We start from the raw sequence: 18,875 nt of genomic DNA on the forward strand, positions 1-18,875 counted from the left end.
TTAATCAGTACTTGGCCACCTTCCCCGGGATGCACATCCACCAGCCAGTACCACCAGGAACACAGCCAATGATCCATCCAAGTCGGGTTTGTTGGTGCTTGTTGAAATGAGGAAGACCACACACCATGGGGTGCTGTGCTGTGAGTGTCTCATAGGAAGGTATCGAGGGAGGCTTCTCAGATGACCATTTGTGCTCCGTGACTTCACCTCATTACAAGGATAAGGACAAACCGTCTTGCTCTGAGTTCCATGCTGTGTGACAGAACAATTTTGTGACAGAGCATCTTAATTATCTTAGTCTGGGAGGCTGTGGGGGAGTAGAGTAGGGCTAGACCCATAATTAATTGGGAAACACCACTTTTGTTTGCCCACAGACTAGACTACTTACAGGTGGCCTGTGGTCTTGCTTTTGTCTTTGCTTAAATGTTGTACTGGTTAGTTTTTATTGTCAACTTGACACAATTTAAAGTCACCTGGAAAAAGAGAACCCCAACTGTGAGACTGCACAGATCAGAATGGCCTGTGGCCATGTCTGTAAGAGATTATCTTGATTGATGTAGGAGGGCCCAGCCCACTGTGGGTGGCACCTTGCCTCGGCAGGTGGAAGCTGGTTGAGCATGAGCCAGCGAGCAAACCGGCAAGCAATGTTTCTCCATGGTTTCTGCTTCCACCTCCTGCCTTGAGTTTCTGCCCTGACTTCTCTTCTCGATGGACTGACCTGGAAGTATAAGGCAAATAAACGTTTAAAACAGGGTGGTTCTCCATGTTTGTGAGCTTTTCACTGCTGCAACACAGTACTTGAGAAAAAAAAAACTGAAAGGAAGGAAAGTTTATTTCTGTCCATGGCTGGCTGCCTGGCTCCGTGGTTTCAGGCCTGTGGTAAGGCAGAACAGCATGGTAGAAGAATATGGTGGAACAAGGCTGTTCACCATATGCTGACCAGGAAGCAGAGAGGAGGGGACCAGGACAAGAAACCATTCTAAGGCTGTAACTCCAGGACCAATCCCCTTCAACTGGCTCCTGCCTCCCGAGTTCCCAGCACCTCCCAGCAGGTCCTGACATTGTGAAGCCACGGATGGATCAATCTGTGGATGAAGCCAGGACTGCCATGATCCAATCCCTTCCTAAAAGTCTCACTCTGAATATTACTGCCCTGGGGACCAAGCAACAGGAAGCAAACTAGACACTGTGGTCTCATCTTGCTGTCAGTTACAGCACAGCCTTGACTGATGTCAATTCGATTGTGTTAAGTAAGGACAGGATTTTAAAGCCAGGCCCAGTGGCTGATGTCTTTTTCTTTCTCTGGATTTATCTGACACAGGCTCTGCACCCCAGCTAAAGTGGCAGGCATGCACATTAGCCCTGCCATGTGGCTCTAAGCTGCAGTCCACTCAAGGAGCACAGGGGACACAAGAGTAGGGGCAGATCCAAAGACTCTTCTGTCTCTAGAAGGCTCTTCCAAAATCCGGCAGAGTTGTTCAGGCAGCCTCTCTCCTTCAGTGACTCATAGCCATAGGGCTCATGGCTGAACATCAGAGTGATGCCAGTAACAAGGGAACTGACAAGGCCCACCCATGCATTTCCTGCCATTCAGGAGAAGGCGAAGGCGGCAGAGCTGGATGGTGACAGCTCAGATAACGTGCCTGGCCACAAGAACCCTGCTCAAGCTAATGGAGCCTGGTTGCCGGGGAGGAGAATGGCAGATACTCTTGACTGTTACAAAATCTGCTGGCTGTCACCTTACCCAGGGCAACTTCACATATTCAGAATATGCAGAGTAGTTTCTGGGACAGCACTGACATCCAGCCAACACAATGACTAATGCCACTCAAAGGCCAAGTTAGGGCACAGGACAGGTATCCTAATGTCATCAGGAAACCAGAGGCTAAAGGAAGTCAGCACAGTACACGGCAGGGGTTGGCTCCGGTGCCCTGTGCCCTTGAGTGGACCATCGAAGTGTAGGAGTAGAGGCAGAGAGGAGCATGTCTACCTCTCTACAGACAGGAAGCTGAGGAAGTGCTACAGGAGCGGCCCACCCTCCAACTCTGCCATACCTCCAGCTGACCCCCTGGGACTCACATCAGCTTCACCACCAGCACACAGACCACATAAACTTTAGTGAGGATCCCAACTCCTCTGTGGAAGCTCAGCTTTCACTCTCGCTGCAAAATGGATTCTTCCAGAGGCTGCTATTCTGCACAGGAGACGCATAATTCGCCTGGTGTTGTGTCCAGCCAGCAGATCACAGCCTGGGTTCTAGCCTGGAAAGGCATTTTGGAAACCTGGAAGAGAAGAGGGGCTAGGCGGTGAGAGAAAGAAATGCAGCTAAGACAGGCATTCTAATCAAAGCTCAATTTTACTGTTCCGCACGCAGTTATGAAGCAGGGGACGGGGGCCTGTTTCCCGCCAAATAGTCCCGGGGACCAGTAGCAGGGTGACCACGTGTATGGCTCCAAACAGCAAAGCAGCAGGTTCCAGCAGTGGGCATGGCAGAACGATTGAGCGGGAAGCTCCACCCATGAGCAAGCAGGTTTCAGGCTGGGGGAGGGGAGACTACACCCTGGGTCCGGGGCACACTGGCCACTCTGGGACTACGCCATTTATAGTCTGACTGTACGGCTTAGTAAGCACAGCAGACACAGATGGCAGCACACTCCCTGCGCATCCTTTGCCAGCAGCACAGCCACCGAGTTCTGTGCTGGCTCAGATTTCCTCTAGGCCAGAGCCCAGGGTCACCTGCACTCTGCCCTGGGTGTTCTCTGAAGGCAGAGCAGTTCATGCAGCAACTGTGTTCGTCAGCCTTTTATTGCTTTAGCAGAATACTTGAGAAAGCCACCTGAAAGGATGAAGGACTTACTTGGTTTCAGAGACCTCAGCCCATGGGTGGCTGGCTCTGTTGTATCAGGCCTGTGGTGAGGCAGAACAGCATGGTAGAAGAACATGGTGGAACAAGGCTGTTCACCATATGCTGACCAGGAAGCAGAGGGGAGGGGACCAGGACAAGAAACCATTCTAAGGCTGTAACTCCAGGACCAATCCCCTTCAACTGGCTCCTGCCTCCCGAGTTCCCAGCACCTCCAGCAGGTCCTGACATTGTGAAGTCACGGATGGATTAATCTGTGGATGAAGCCAGGACTGCCATGATCCAATCCCTTCCTAAAAGTCCCACCTCTGGCTCCTGCTACCTTGGGGAGCAAACCTTCAGCACACAGGTTTTCAGCAGACACCCAGTCTCTTTCTTTCAGGTAATTCTGAGTGCATTCTGTGTACTTTTCAGGATGGCGCAGCAGAGCTGGGTAGTGACCTTAATAATATAGCTTTTCCTCTGGCCCTGTGATCCCCCACCCCCACACTCCTGCTTTTCAAGCTCATCTCTTGCCCTCAAACTACCTGCTTCCAAGACCTCACCGGAGGCTGCTGCCAGGGCAAACCCAACGTGAACATCATAGTACAGCCCTCCTCGGTTGTGTCTCTTCCCCAGCTTCACAAGTTGATGCCCTGAGCATCTATTCTCCTACTCAAGGCCACAGGGCACAGCTGTCCAGTTGCCTCTGAAATCCTGCTGCAGGGCACGCAGTCCACCATAGGGCTGGTCCCACCCTAACATTACCGATGAAGTCTTTCCACTGTTTGTAGATCTAGGAAGAGAAGCGGGAGCTACTGGGATAGGACATCCTGCTGAGGATGAGGGCCTGTCTGCCATACCGCTTTTATTGCTGTGGTCAAAACCCCCTGCCCCCGCCCCTGCCCTGGCAAGAACAAGTTAGGGAAGGAACCGTTTGTTTTGGCTCGTGGTCTTAGAGAGTTTTGCCCTGTGTGTTTGAGTAGAGCACACACCCGACACCATGTGTGATGGAGAAGCTTGTTCACCTCATTGCAGGCAGGAAACAGAGAAAGAGGGTTCTAGCAAAGGGCCAGGGCAGGGCGTAGCTTCCACTATCCCCACTTCTGCTGTACCTGCTCCTCACGACTTTCCCATCGTGCATCAAGGGATAACTCCCTTAATCAGGTCGAGCTCTCAGAATTTATTGTCTGGTCACTAACCCCTCTGTACCTGACACTTGGGGAGCATTTCATATTCAAATCATGACAGATTTCTTCTCTAAAGCACACCAAGATGTGTGACAGTGAGAGCACTGACCACCCCAGGTTAGTGGAGCCTTCATCCCCTTGAGTAAAAGGACACACAGACCCCAGTGAGCAGGACAGATGGAAAGGGGGGCTGTCTACACTTGCAGCAAGGGCATGTTTTAAGTGCTTCCCTCCACCAGGCTAGAATTCATCCTAAGGCCTTGTGGCCAGTCACCTCTGCACATAGGAGGTATCCTTGGGTGCTGACAGCTGGCATCATCTCTTCTGCAAGGCCGTGACTGCAGCGTAGCTTCTCCCATGCCCATCAGGCACCAACCATGTAATCAGGTCTCCTACTTGGGATGGGATGATAAATTGCGGCAAGATTACTGGATTCCAAAACAACACATAGAGGCTCCCCTCTGTGTGTGCATGTCTGTGTGTGTATGTGTGTGTATTTGTGTGTGTGTGAATGTGTGAGGGTGCAAATGTGTGAATTTGTATAGATGTGCCTTTATGTGTGAGTGTGTATGTGTGAATTTGTGTGTATGTGCCTTTATGTGTGAGTGTGCATGTGTGTGAATCTGTGTATGTGTGTGGATTTGTGTGGATATATGTATTTGTGTGTGAGAATGTGTGTGAATTTGTGTGAGTCTTTATGTATGACTGTGTGTGTGTGAATCTCTGTGTATGTATGTGCATTTTGTGTGAGTATGCATATGTATGTGTGAATTTATGTGCTTGTATGTGTTTATGTCTGAGTGTGCATCTGTGTGTGAGTGTGTGTGTGTGTGTGTGTGTGTGTGTGTGTGTGTGTGTGTGTGTGCAGTGGCAGGGCAGGACAGAACTCCCTGAACCCCTTGGGTGTAGGGGTGTCAGCATGAATAACACAGTTTCTCCTAGTGCCTATTACTGTGCTCCACATGGTAGAGCTTGTATTGGCAGCCTCCTCTCTGTGGTGAACACCTGAAACAATTGAGAAGAAGGGGAGATCTCCTTTGGCTCATGGATTCCCAGGGTTTGGTCTGTGCTCGTCTGACTCTTGTTTCTGGGCCTGTGGTTAAGGCAGAGAATCACGGCAGGAGCCGAGCTGATCTGCTCGTGGCAGCCAGGAAATGGGGAGGGGAAGAACCAGGTCCTCTTTAAGGCCACTCTCTAGTGTTCTTCCTCCAACCACACTCCACCTCCCAAGGTTTCCAGGGCCTCCCAGGGAGAGAGAGAGGCCCTGTAGCCACAGCAGCTGCCACAAGTCACAGTCTGTGTGAATGTCTACTTGACTATGGAGGAACTGACTTCTTTTTTTTTTTTTTTTAATTTATTTATTGATTATATGTAAGTACACTGTAGCTGTCTTCAGACACTCCAGAAGAGGGAGTCAGATCTTGTTACGGATGGTTGTGAGCCACCATGTGGTTGCTGGGATTTGAACTCCTGACCTTCGGAAGAGCAGTCGGGTGCTCTTACCCACTGAGCCATCTCACCAGCCCGGAACTGACTTCTTAACATCATTTGAGTGGTAAAAGCCACATGGTTCTTAGGGTCGCCATGTTGGGCAGTGCCAGTTTATAATAGAGAAGCCCTGATAGCCTTTGGGACATTGAGACATAAACATTGGGAGATATCACTGAAGCCAGTAGTAACTACCAGGCTGTTTGCTCCAGGCCTCAGGATGAAGGTCCAGAGAATGTCAGTTGACCAGAGATTCGCATTAAGTAGACTGCCTCTTGAGAATAAGAACACATGGGCCCAAAGATATTTTTTTTGGATGTGCAGGTCTTGCTGAAGCTGACCTGGCCTTGAGCAGATCACACAGGAGTCCAGTGGAGCTCTGGCTCCACCTACAGGCCACAGTGAGATTGCATACACTTCATTTTCTCCTTTCTACTACCTCCGAACATGGCCCAAGAATGGAAATAACCTGGAAATAGCCTACTCAAAGTCACATCAGAACAGAGCAGAGAAAGACTTAAACAATCATTTCTTCAACTCCCTTATTACTGTTTCACAGTAGAGAAACCAAGGCTAATTGAGGTGACCGGTATCTCTTTGGCCTCTCTGCCCCTGGCACTGACCTGCTGAGCACACAGATGGGCTAAGAGCACGTGGGTAACAAGAAAAACAGGAACCATCTGGTCAAGGTCAGGCCTTCCTTCTGCCTCTTTATGACCACATGGTAATTCCTTTAAAATGCTGATGAGTAAGGTGAGAGAGTTGGTGAGAGGACGGGACAGCCATTGATAGCATCCACAGAGAACGGGACAGCCATTGATAACACCCATAGAGAACGGGACAGCCTTCCCTTAATGATCCACACATACCTTTCAGGTTTTCGTCTAGAAATATCATTCCTGCTTCGGTTTTAAAGATTTCTGTGATATAATTCTAGTTTTTAAAAACTCTCCTCTGAGGGAAAAAGTAAATAGTGAAATCCTGTCAGGAAAATAGTAAAATAAAAAGCTGTAAATGAGCCGGGCGTGGTGGTGCACGCCTTCAATCCCAGCACTTGGGAGGCAGAAGCAGGCAGATTTCTGAGTTCAAGGCCAGCCTGCTCTACAGAGTGAGTTCCAGGACAGCCAGGGCTACACAGAGAAATCCTGTCTCGGAAAAAAAAAAAAAAAAGCAAGCTGTAAATGGTGGCACATGCCTTTAATCCCAGCACTCAGGAGGCATTGGAAAGCAGGTATCTGTGAGTTCCAGGCTAGCCAGGGCTATACAGTGAGGCCTTGTCTCAAGAGAAAACCCCAAATTCCTCCCCCCATTTCCACACTCCCCACACCCCACTCCCATGTATATTAGGATTAGCTCTTATAAACAGCAACAAAATGTTTTCTGCTTATTGATTGACTGGATTCCATTTATCCATTTGGGGGTAACGAATAACGTTTGATACTTTACCAAACAGAAAGGTCTCCTTCATGTCCAACTTAATTAATGTTTGCTGTCTCCAACCCCACAACTCAGCATGGAGAACACTTAGCCAAGGTCCTGACAGCACCCCATTCCACTTCAAGGGAGATGATGAGCATCAGTAACCTCCATATAGAGTCGCTCCAATTGTGGCAAGCTAGCCACTGGGGGGAAATGTCCCAATTTTATCTGCAGACAGAACGCTGTCCAAAAAGCACAAAGAGACATGGGATAGTCGATTGCTAAGCTCTGCCAAGTCAGAGTAAGCTAGTCCTTCATAATTCCTGCTTCATTTAAGGCCTGTCAGATGTTCTGGGATGAAAGGCTGAAGACAGATGCTCCAATGTCATAAAAAAAAATTTAGGACTATTCAAGCTTTAAGCTATCTATGTTACTTCTATGATTTTTAGAAGCTGAGTTCCTGTGCTTCCTGTATACTCAAATAATATTTATTCGTTCTCAAATCTCTGGTGGGGTTGAAGACTAGTTAGTTATAGTCTCACAATTAAACTTAAGGTGTTCTGGATTTTAATAGATGGTTTTAGGATGGTAATACAAGTTAAAATCAAAGATGATTTAGTACAGAATTGTAAACTTATTAAGTTAGGATAGATGATAAAATACTTTTATCGATATCGCTAAATATAATGTTCTGGATGCTATAAATGCATATCATGCTTTATAATTTTCATAATTGTTATAATTGCATTCAATTTATATCTTAGAGAAAAGGAGCCTTTTATTGGACTAGAAAAGGGAATTGTTGAGGTTTGGTCTTCTACTATGTATTGTAATGCTAAGTGTGGTCCACAAGACCTGGTTGCTGCAGAGACAAGAGTCTGCACAAGAGAGTCTGCACATAGACCCAAGTGTCACTATTGACCTTGCCCCCAATTATTTCTAATTGGTAAATAAAGATGCTGACAGCCAATAGCTGGGCTGAAGAGACATAGGCAGGTTTTAGGGTTCCTGGGCCTGGGGGTATGGGAAGAGGACCACAACAGAGAGAAAGACACCATGGGTTAGGAGTCAAAAAACATGGCCCCAAGAGCTGGCCAATTGGAGTTAAGAGCAGCCCAGATGAAACATAGTAGTAACTCAGGGATATTGATAGGAAATAGATTTTAATAGCATAGAGGGTAGATATCTGCCCAGCTCTAGTGTGGATTAAGGCTTATTGTAAACCTAAACGTTGTGTGTTTCTTTTATCCAGGAACTAAATGGTCAAAGGTGGGGTAGAAACCCTGGACCGGAATTAAACATTTCTACAACACTACCCTGCAACCATCTCAACGTGGCCTGAACCAGTTTGGGGTGCACAATAAAACAAGCTGTCCTCGAGTGAACTGTCAGCGATAATCCCCTATTTTACCTTCTTCTTACTACAGAGCATTCAGTGTGGGTATGTTTAAAATCACATACATCTGGGAGACAAGCACAGGAGAGAAGTGATTATATAATTGAACCTGTCAATCAAAACAGAGAACCATCCAAAATATTTTGCTCCTAACCAAATTGCCCCTTCTTGGACCCTATGAAAAGAAGCCCCCAACAATAATCTGCAGCTCTTCGGGATGCTGCCCCACGTGGCCTCCTTTCTAGTCAGGACAATGGCTTCCTTGCTACTTTTGCAATAAGCCTTAATTTCAGTTCCTTAAGAGGCCAAAGTACTGGAGAGATGGCTCAGTGGTTAAAAGGCTCAGTGGTTAAGAGCACTGACTGCTCTTCCTGAGGTCCTGAGTTCAATTCCCAGCAACCACATGGTGGCTCATAACCATCTGTAATGGGATCTGATGTCATCTTCTGGTGTTTCTGAAGTCAGTGACAGTGTACTCACATTAAATAAATAAATAAATAAATAAATAAATAAATAAATAAATAAGAGGCCAAAAACCTGGAAATCCAGCCCAGATTTCAACCACCGTAAAGCCTAGACTAGAAACCTATTTATAATGGCCCAAAGTTAAGAGTTCTACCTTATGTAAAATCGTGACACCAAAACCTTTTAACGTAAAATTTTAGTATTTGGTCGAATAAAAGCTTCAAGAAAACATGAATTTGCACGTTCTCATTTTATTAGCTTGGCAATGCAAGTCGTTCTAATGAACTGATACACACAGTACTAAAAAACTGTTGGCTGTGTCTGAATGCAGATGTGGACATATTGATGTAGGTCTTCTGTGAACACAAAGGAGGAGTCCCAGGTTCAAACTCCTCGGGGGAGAAAGCATGCGCATGAAAGGAAAGAATCCTTTGAAGAACTGACTAGAAACGTTCCACTCTACAGTGTGATGCTGTGGAAGAAAAAATGAAGCGTCCACTCATAGTTTGGGGTTGACTAAAGGTCTGACAAGGCATCACATGTGAAATGAGAACTGTCAGCTGAGTACTCGGAAAAGTCTGGGATTCCAGTCACATCTGAATGACCTTGGGTTTTTCTGTTTAATACAGGGTTAATAGCTGGTATTTCTTCTAGTTTATAAACTTGCTTGGTTGCTTTAAATACAAAGTCACATCCGCTCCTACCAGGCACTCATCCCCAGTCTGTTCATGCTTTCTCTCCTGAGGTGTTTGAATGTGGACTCCGGCTTCGTTGTGATCACAGAAGACCTACATCAAGACATCTGATGTGGAATGCAGCAGCCGCAGCCGCAGCAGCAGCAGCAGCAGAGAAAGACTGTTGGTGAAATCTCCAAAAGCATCGCTCTCATGAGCACAGACCATCTGTTTCCCCAGGCCAGAATCACCTTGCTCTGCCTGTCTGAGCAGTAGCTTTATTTTGTAAGATAATTTGGGAGACACCAAACAGCAGTATGAAAACTATGCTGGCTGAAGGTGCAGCCCAGTACTGGAGGGCTTGCCCCGCATGAGCAAGGCTCTGGGCTCAACACCTTCCCACCTCCCACAAACAAAGGAAGAAATCTGACATGTACTGTACAACACACTTCAGACAACTTTTAACTTAGTCTCAGCCTAATGGCTGCCTAGAACCATACACTGTTACATATTTTAATTCAAACTTTCAATGAGTGGATACAATGTATTTATTGGCCATTTCTTTTTTTTTAAAAATTATTACTTAGTTGTATGGGTCTTTTGTCTACATGTATGTCTGTAAACTATGTGCATGCCTGGTATTTATGGAGGGCAGAAGAGGGCATCAGAGTCCCAGGAACTGGAGTCCCAGATAGTTGTGAGCTGCTATGTGGGTGCTAAGAATTGAACACAGGTCCTCTAGAAGAACAGCAAGAACTTTTAACGCATGAGCCATCTCTCCAGCCCCTACTGGCTTCTTTTCAGTTGCAGCAGCCATACCCCAAACAATCTGCCGGATAAGTGGTGGACTTTCAAAGACGTATCCATTCACAGCAACGCTGCTTACAAAGGGACCTTTCAAACTTCTGAATGAGTCTAACTTCTGGATGCTCTCAGACTGCAGTGAAGACAGTCATTCTTGACATATGTCTCTTTTTTCAGGGCATCAGGGGTGCATGTCTGATTTGGGTACCTGTGGAAAGCTGCTCCCACATTCGCCATTACAAGATGGCACATGAGCTGGGTGTTTGAACAAGTAAAAAGGCTTACTGCACATGTCTCTGGATAGTCCCTGTCCGCGAGGACATACATCCGTTAAGTACGTTATCTGGTCTGTTTGGAAATGGCCCTGTGAGGATGCGCCACGTCAGAGGCGGGACAAAAATTCTATATAAGGCACAGGGCTGGGTTCCTCAGAGTCTTCGCATCCGTGTGTAAGCTTATGCTCTCCCTCTCAAGATGCATTAAAGCTTGGCTGCAGAAGGATCCTACTTGTGTGCCGTGTCGTTCTTGCTGGTCGAGTCGGACGCGCGCAAGAAGTGGTGCCGAAAACCCGGGACTTCGAGACATCGTTCGCACCACCAGAGACCCCTCAGCGCTGAGGTGGATTCAGAACTGCAGTGGACTCTGCCCGGAGAGGTGTGTCGGATTTTTTTCTAATCTTGGTCTTCAACTGTCTCCACCTTGGGAGGGTTTGCCCGAGGCGGCGGTGTTAGTGATCGGAGTCTTCTTCCTTTTCTTCCTGGTGTTGTATTGTTGAGGGTTGCGGATAAGTCCAACGTAGATAAGCGGCCCTGCGACCGTTGACATTTCGGCCGTTGATCTCCTGTCAGATCTCCTGTCAGATCTCCTGTCAGACGGACGTAGATAAGCCGCGAGGAGGTAGAAATCTGCCGTGCTACATAAGTCGGGTGTAGATAAACCGCAGGCACCATCCACAATGGGTTCGTCCCAATCTGTGGTTCAAGCCCTTGATAACCTTCTTAAACAAAGGGACATTAAGACTGCACCCCGCACACTTAAAAATTTTGTGAAGGAAGTTGACCGTGTGGCGCCATGGTACGCCTGCTCCGGATCACTTTCCCGCGCCTCGTGGAAAAAATTGAGAAAAGATCTAGATAGAAAACTGTTAGAGAACGATCTTCGCCCTGGGACCAAGGCCATTTGGAAGATGGTTAATAACTGTCTAGAGGATGAAACCTGCGGTCCAGTAAGACAGGAAGGCCAGCACGCATTAGAATCAGTCCAAGATAGCATGTCAGAAACCGAGCGGAGTGAGAGGTTGGGTGCTCGAGCACATACAAAAGGGATATCCAAGAAAAGAGAAAAGGGACCCCCCAGAAAAGGTAAAAAAGGGGGAGAGAAGCCTGATCAACCTATAAGGTTGGATCACCCTTCTAATGATAAGAAAAAAGGGGAGAGTATCTACCCAGTAAGGGAACTTCAAGAACTGAAAATTAGCTCAAGTTCAAGCGACGAACTTGACTCCTCTGAGGAAGAGGACTTAGAGGAAGCTGCAGCTAGATATGAAGAAGAGAGGTATCACCCTGATGAAAGGATCCCAAGGTATAAAAATAAAAAACAGCCCCCACTCCAACAACGCATGCAGCTTACCCCTACTGCCCCACCCCCTTATGGGGCACGACCCGCATCTTCTTCACTTCTTTCTGAAAAAACCCGCCATAAAGTGACACAAGCCTTCCCCGTTTTCGATAATGGGGAAGGAGGTAGGGTTTATGCACCCGTAGAATATAATCAAATTAAGGAACTTGCGGAGTCGGTAAGGAAATATGGGGTGACGGGGAGCTTTACATTGATGCAACTAGATAGATTGGCCATAAATCCGCTCACTCCTTCAGATTGGCAGATGATTACCAAAGCTGTTTTACCAACCATGGGACAGTATATGGAATGGAAAGCCCTATGGCATGAGGCAGCCCAAAATCTAGCTAGGTTTAATGCAGCAGCACTCACCCCGGAACAACGCAATTGGACCTTCGACCTGTTAACAGGGCAGGGCCTGTATGCGGCTGATCAAAACAACTATGCATGGGGAGCTTATGCGCAAGTTGCACATTCTGCTATTAGGGCATGGAAAGCTCTATCAAACAAGGGTGAGGCCAATCAACAATTATCAAAAATTATTCAGGGTCCCCAAGAGCCCTTCTCCAATTTTGTGGCAAGAATGACAGAAGCGGCTGAGAGAATTTTTGGGGACTCTGAGGCCGCAAACCCCTTAATAGAACAGTTAATTTTTGAACAAGCCACACAGGAGTGCCGAGCAGTTATCGCCCCTAGAAAGAGCAAAGGCTTACAGGATTGGCTTAGAGTTTGCCGTGAGTTGGGGGGACCCCTTACTAATGCAGGCCTGGCGGCTGCAATTCTTCAGTCGCAAAAGCAAGCAACAGGACAAAAGGGACATAAAACATGTTATAATTGTGGCAAGCCTGGCCATCTCAAAAGAGACTGCAGGGCCCCTCCTCGTGAGAGGAGGGTCCTTACCCTATGCACCAAGTGCGGTAAGGGTTATCATAGGGCAGATCAATGTCGGTCTGTCAGAGATATCAATGGCAGGCTACTTGCATCACAGGAGGCTAATGATACTAAGGAGTTTCCTCGTGTAACAAAAAACGGGAAACCAGGCCCCCGGTCCCAGGGCCCCCAAAGATATGGGAACCGATTTGTCAGGACCCAGGAAGCAACCAGAGAGGAGGCCCAGGAAGACCCTCAAGGGTGGACCTGCGTGCCGCCACCGACTTCCTACTAATGCCCCAAATGAACATTCAACCGGTCCTGGTGGAGTCTGTATTATCTTTGCCCCCGGGGACCATGGGCCTTATTCTTGGTCGAGGTTCGCTCACCTTACAAGGCTTGGTGGTACACCCAGGAGTAGTGGATCGCCAACACTCTCCTGAGATTCAAGTCCTATGTTCCAGCCCTCGGGGCGTCTTCTCTATTAACAAAGGGGACAGGATTGCCCAGCTATTGCTCCTCCCTGATAACGCCAGAGAGGAGCCTGTGGGACAGGATGTGAAGAAAATGGGTTCCTCCGGAAGTGATTCGGCCTACTTAGTGGTATCGTTAAATAGCAGACCTAAGCTCCGCCTTAAGATAAATGGGAAAGAATTCGAGGGCATTCTAGATATCAGAGCAGATAAAAGTATAATTTCCACACATTGGTGGCCCAAAACTTGGCCCACCACAGAATCATCTCATTCGTTACAAGGTCTGGGATACCAATCCTGTCCCACTATAAGTTCTGTTGCTTTAACCTGGAGATCCCCCGAAGGTCAGCAGGGAAAATTTGTACCCTATGTGCTCCCGCTCCCGGTTAACCTCTGGGGAAGGGATATCATGCAGCACATGAGTCTCGTCTTGTCTAATGAGACAGTTTCCTTAGAAGGCAACTATTCAGATAGAGCAAAGTATATCATGACCAAGATGGGTTATAGAGATGGGGAGGGACTGGGTGCACAAGGACAGGGACGAATTGCTACGCCCCGGTCGAGTAACGCCTATTGCACCAAAGGAAAATTATAGAAAACAGGGACTGGGTTTTTCCTAGGGGCCGCTGAGATAGCACAACCTATACCATGGAAAACAGAGGACCCAGTGTGGGTTCCTCAGTGGCCTTTATCCTCTGAAAAATTAGAGACAGTAACACAATTAATAAAAGAACAGTTAAATTTAGGACACATCGAGCCGTCTGTCTCTCCTTGGAATACTCCCATATTTGTTATTAAAAAGAAATCTGGAAAATGGAGGTTGCTTCATGATTTAAGGGCCATTAATGCACAAATGAAGTTATTTGGCCCCGTGCAACGTGGTTTGCCGGCGTTATCTGCCCTGCCGCGAAAATGGAATTTAATTATTATAGATATTAAGGATTGCTTTTTTTTTATACCATTATGCCCTGAGGATAGGCCTCGTTTTGCCTTCACAGTTCCCTCATTCAATCATATGGAACCAGATAGAAGATATCAATGGAAAGTTTTGCCCCAGGGCATGTCCAATAGTCCCACCATGTGTCAGCTTTATGTACAAAGGGCTCTTAGCCCAATAAAGGAACAATTTCCTTCTTTAATTTTAATACATTATATGGATGATGTTCTTTTGTGTCACAAAGACCTGAGCCTATTAAAAAGGGCATACCCCTGTTTGTTGGACACTCTTCAACGGTGGGGTTTGCAAATAGCTGCAGAAAAGGTGCAGATTTCTGATACAGGACAGTTTCTAGGGTCGATAATTACCCCAGACAGGATTGCACCCCAGAAAATAGAAATACGGAGGGACCATCTTCATACTTTAAATGATTTTCAAAAGTTGCTGGGAGATATTAATTGGCTTAGACCCTTTTTGAAAATCCCCTCGGCGGAGTTGAAACCTTTATTTGAAATATTGGAAGGGGATTCTCATATTTCCTCCCCTAGAGCCCTTACTCCAGCTGCTGACCAGGCGTTGCGAGCAGTTGAGGGGGCTTTGCAGGAGGCCCAATTGCATCGCATTAATGATACTCAATCTTTTGATTTGTGTGTTTTTAAGACAACCCAATTGCCGACTGCAGTTTTATGGCAGGGTGGACCTCTACTGTGGGTCCACCCAAATGCTTCCCCTGCTAAAATAATAGAATGGTATCCTAATGCAGTTGCACAGCTTGCCCTTAGGGGCCTGAAAGCAGCTATTACCCACTTTGGAAAAAACCCAGATACCCTAATTGTGCCTTACACCGCTGTACAAGTTCAAACTCTGGCAGCCACCTCCAATGACTGGGCAGTCTTGGTTACCTCCTTTGAAGGACAGATAGATAATCATTATCCCAAGCATCCCATCTTACAGTTTGCCCAGAATCAGCCTGTTGTGTTTCCACGTGTGACATCTAAATCCCCACTTGAAGATGGGGCCGTGGTATATACTGATGGGTCAAAAACCGGCATAGGTGCCTATGTCCACAATGGGGAGGTCACCTCTAAACAGTTTGGTGAGAATTCTCCTCAAGTAGTGGAGTGTCTTGTGGTCCTGGAGGTTTTAAAAACCTTTTCAGGAGCCCTTAATATTGTGTCTGACTCTCATTATGTGGTTAATGCTGTAAATCTTTTAGAAGTGGCTGGGGTGATTAGGTCATCTAGCAAGGTTGCCCATATTTTTCAGCAAATACAGCTAGTCCTGTTAGCCAGAAAATTTCCAGTCTATATTACTCATGTCAGGGCCCACTCGGGCCTGCCTGGGCCCATGGCTCAGGGAAATGATATGGCAGACAAAGCTACAAAAATGGTGGCTGCAGCTTTATCATCTCCAATAGAAGCTGCCAGGAGGTTTCACAACAAATTTCATGTGACGGCTGAAACTCTGCGTTGTCGCTTCTCCTTGACAAGAAAGGAGGCCCGTGACATTGTCATTCAGTGTCAAAACTGTTGTGAGTTTCTGCCAGTCCCCCACGTAGAAATTAACCCACGTGGCATTCGACCCCTACAGGTCTGGCAGATGGACGTTACCCATGTCCCCTCCTTTGGCAAACTTCAGTACCTCCACGTGTCCATTGACACGTGCTCGGGTATCATGTCTGCTTCTCCCCTAACTGGAGAAAAGGCCTCACATGTGATTCAACATTGCTTTGAGGCATGGAGTGCTTGGGGGAAACCCAAACTCCTTAAGACTGATAATGGTCCAGCTTATACATCTCAAAAATTCCAACAGTTCTGCCGTCAGATGGACGTGACCCACTTGACTGGACTTCCATACAACCCTCAAGGACAGGGTATTGTTGAGCGGGCGCACCGCACCCTCAAATCCTATCTAATAAAACAGAAAGGGGGAGTCGAGGAGGCTCTACCCCGAGTACCAAGAGTGTCTGTGTCTATGGCACTCTTTACACTCAATTTTTTAAATCTTTTTTTTTTTTGGTTTTTCGAGACATGGTTTCTCTGTGTAGCCCTGGCTGTCCTGGCACTCACTTTGTAGACCAGGCTGGCCTCGAACTCAGAAATTCGCCTGCCTCTGCCTCCCGAGTGCTGGGATTAAAGGCGTGCGCCACCACGCCCGGCTAATTTTTTAAATCTTGATGCTCATGGCCATACTGAGGCTGAACGTCATTACTCAGAGCCAGATAGGCCCAAAGAAAGGGTTAAATGGAAAGATGTTTTGAATAACAAATGGAAGGGCCCGGATCCCATATTGATCAGATCCAGGGGAGCCGTATGTGTCTTTCCACAGGATGAAGCCAACCCTTTTTGGATCCCTGCCCGCCTTACGAGAACAATCCATCAGGCGGAAGAAGAACCCATTGCGACGGAGCTGGACATGGATGATCCTACTTCTGGAAATGATGACACTGGGAGGAACTCAAAGATCAGGGAGTAACCCACATCAGATCTATAATGTGACTTGGACTAGTTCTAATTTGTTAACAGGAGTTGTTGCTAATAAGACTGTTTTGCAGGGTGCCCTAAAAGAGGCTTTTCCAACCCTTTATGTAGATTTGTGTGATCTGGTTGGTAATGAATGGGATCCCTCTGATCATGATCCATCTGGAGATTATGGATGCCAATATATTAATCAAAGAGAATTTACCAGAGAATTTGACATCTATGTTTGCCCTGGTCATAAGGTGTCACCTCATTGTGGGGGTCCGGCAGAGGGCTATAGTAAAGTATGGGGGTGTGAGACTACGGGGCATGCCTATTGGAATCCCTCATCCACATGGGATTTCATTATGTTAAGAGAGGAAATACACCTGGCTATACTTATGGGGGGAGAGGAAAATGGAAATGCACAAAGGATGGAAGGAGGGTTGATTGTGGCCCCTGCTATGATTCTTTAAAAACTAGCCATATCGGAGCCACCCCTGGGGGCCGATGTAATCCATTGGTGATTACCTTTACTGAGGCAGGAAAGAAAGCTAACTGGGATGGCCCAAAAAGTTGGGGTCTGAGATTGTACCGTACCGGTCATGATCCGGTCGCCATTTTTTCTATAAGTAGAAGTTATACAAATATATCTTCTCATTCCCAGTCCTCTGGCTATCTTGTCCCGCCAGAAGGGACTTATTGGGCCTGTAGTGCTGGCCTTACCCCCTGCGTTTCCCTTGCTACCTTAAATTTTACCAGTATTTTTTGTGTTATGGTAACCCTATGGCCTAGGATTATTTATCATCCCATAAGTCATGTTGTGGAAGCCTATGAGAATGCCGGCCCCCGACGTCTTAAGAGAGATCCCGCCTCTATTATCTTAGCGGTGTTACTGGGAGGCCTGGCCACAGGCGGCATCACTGCTGGTATAGGCACAGGGGCGGTAGCACTTAATAATATTCATCAGCTTAAAATTTTGCAACAAGCTATGCATGAGGATATAAAGGAAATTGAAAAATCAATTACTAATTTAGAGACGAGTTTATCCTCTTTGGAAGTGTGCCGCCCTAAAAGAAGAATGCTGTTTCTGGGTCGATAAGACCGGATTAGTGCGATACAGCATGGCAAAATTGAGAACTCGCCTTGCACAGAGACAAAAAATCTTTGATGCCAATAAAGGATGGTTTGAGGGCTGGTTCAGTCAGTCCCCCTGGATGACAACTTTGATTTCCACACTCGTGGGATCAGTTGTGATGCTTCTTTTGATACTTATGATAGGATCTTGCCTGTTTAAAAAGGTGGTGTCTCTCCTGCGGGAACGTGTACAAGTGCTTGAGATAATGGCTATGTATGAACGCCTTTAAATGATGCTGTTTTATTTGTTGCTAAAATAGGATTGCTGCCTATGAGAGAGAGGATATTAAGAATAACCAGCATTGATTGCAAAATTGCTTGAGGCCTCAGAAACCTGGAATTACCTCAGAATGAAGACAGGAAAAACGAAGAAAGGGATTGTGGGAGGCAGGGTGGATTGAATAGGATTGTCCCGGTGGTTGAGCGTGGCTAATACTCACAGGGCATTCAAAATTTCAAGATTTGTCAGGAAAGAAAGAAAGATATTATTACCATATCTTATGAGGCTTGGATGGGGACCTTCTAGAGAAGTGTGGAGCCGAACTTGGACCCAGTATGTATAGTAAAAGGTCGCTGACCACTCAGCTCTTGCACCCCACGAGGCTAGTCTCATTGCACGGGACAGAGTGAGTGCGCTTCAGCAGCCCAAGGAGAGTTGCGAGGCTAAGCACTGCAGTGGAAGGGGCAAAGCGGCTGTTAAAACCTCTTCCAGGAGGGCATGTCATCTATACGAAGGTTATATGTCTAAGTTTCCTTCTCCCAGGAAAAACGACATAGGGTCAGGCCAGGGTTCCTCTGGGCGAAGAGTCTAAGAGGAGGACCCTGTGTAAGACCTATCTTGCACACTGGGAATTTGACCTCCACCCTCACTCTCGATCGCTTGGGTGGCCTTAAAATTAAAACAAAAGGAGGAGATGTGGAAAGCCACTCCCACATTCGCCATTACAAGATGGCACATGAGCTGGGTGTTTGAACAAGTAAAAAGGCTTACTGCACATGTCTCTGGATAGTCCCTGTCCGCGAGGACATACATCCGTTAAGTACGTTATCTGGTCTGTTTGGAAATGGCCCTGTGAGGATGCGCCACGTCAGAGGCGGGACAAA

This window comes from Mus caroli, unplaced genomic scaffold (genome assembly GCF_978045245.1).
Source record: "Mus caroli unplaced genomic scaffold, Mus_caroli_1 scaffold_12, whole genome shotgun sequence".
Taxonomy (NCBI): domain Eukaryota; kingdom Metazoa; phylum Chordata; class Mammalia; order Rodentia; family Muridae; genus Mus; species Mus caroli.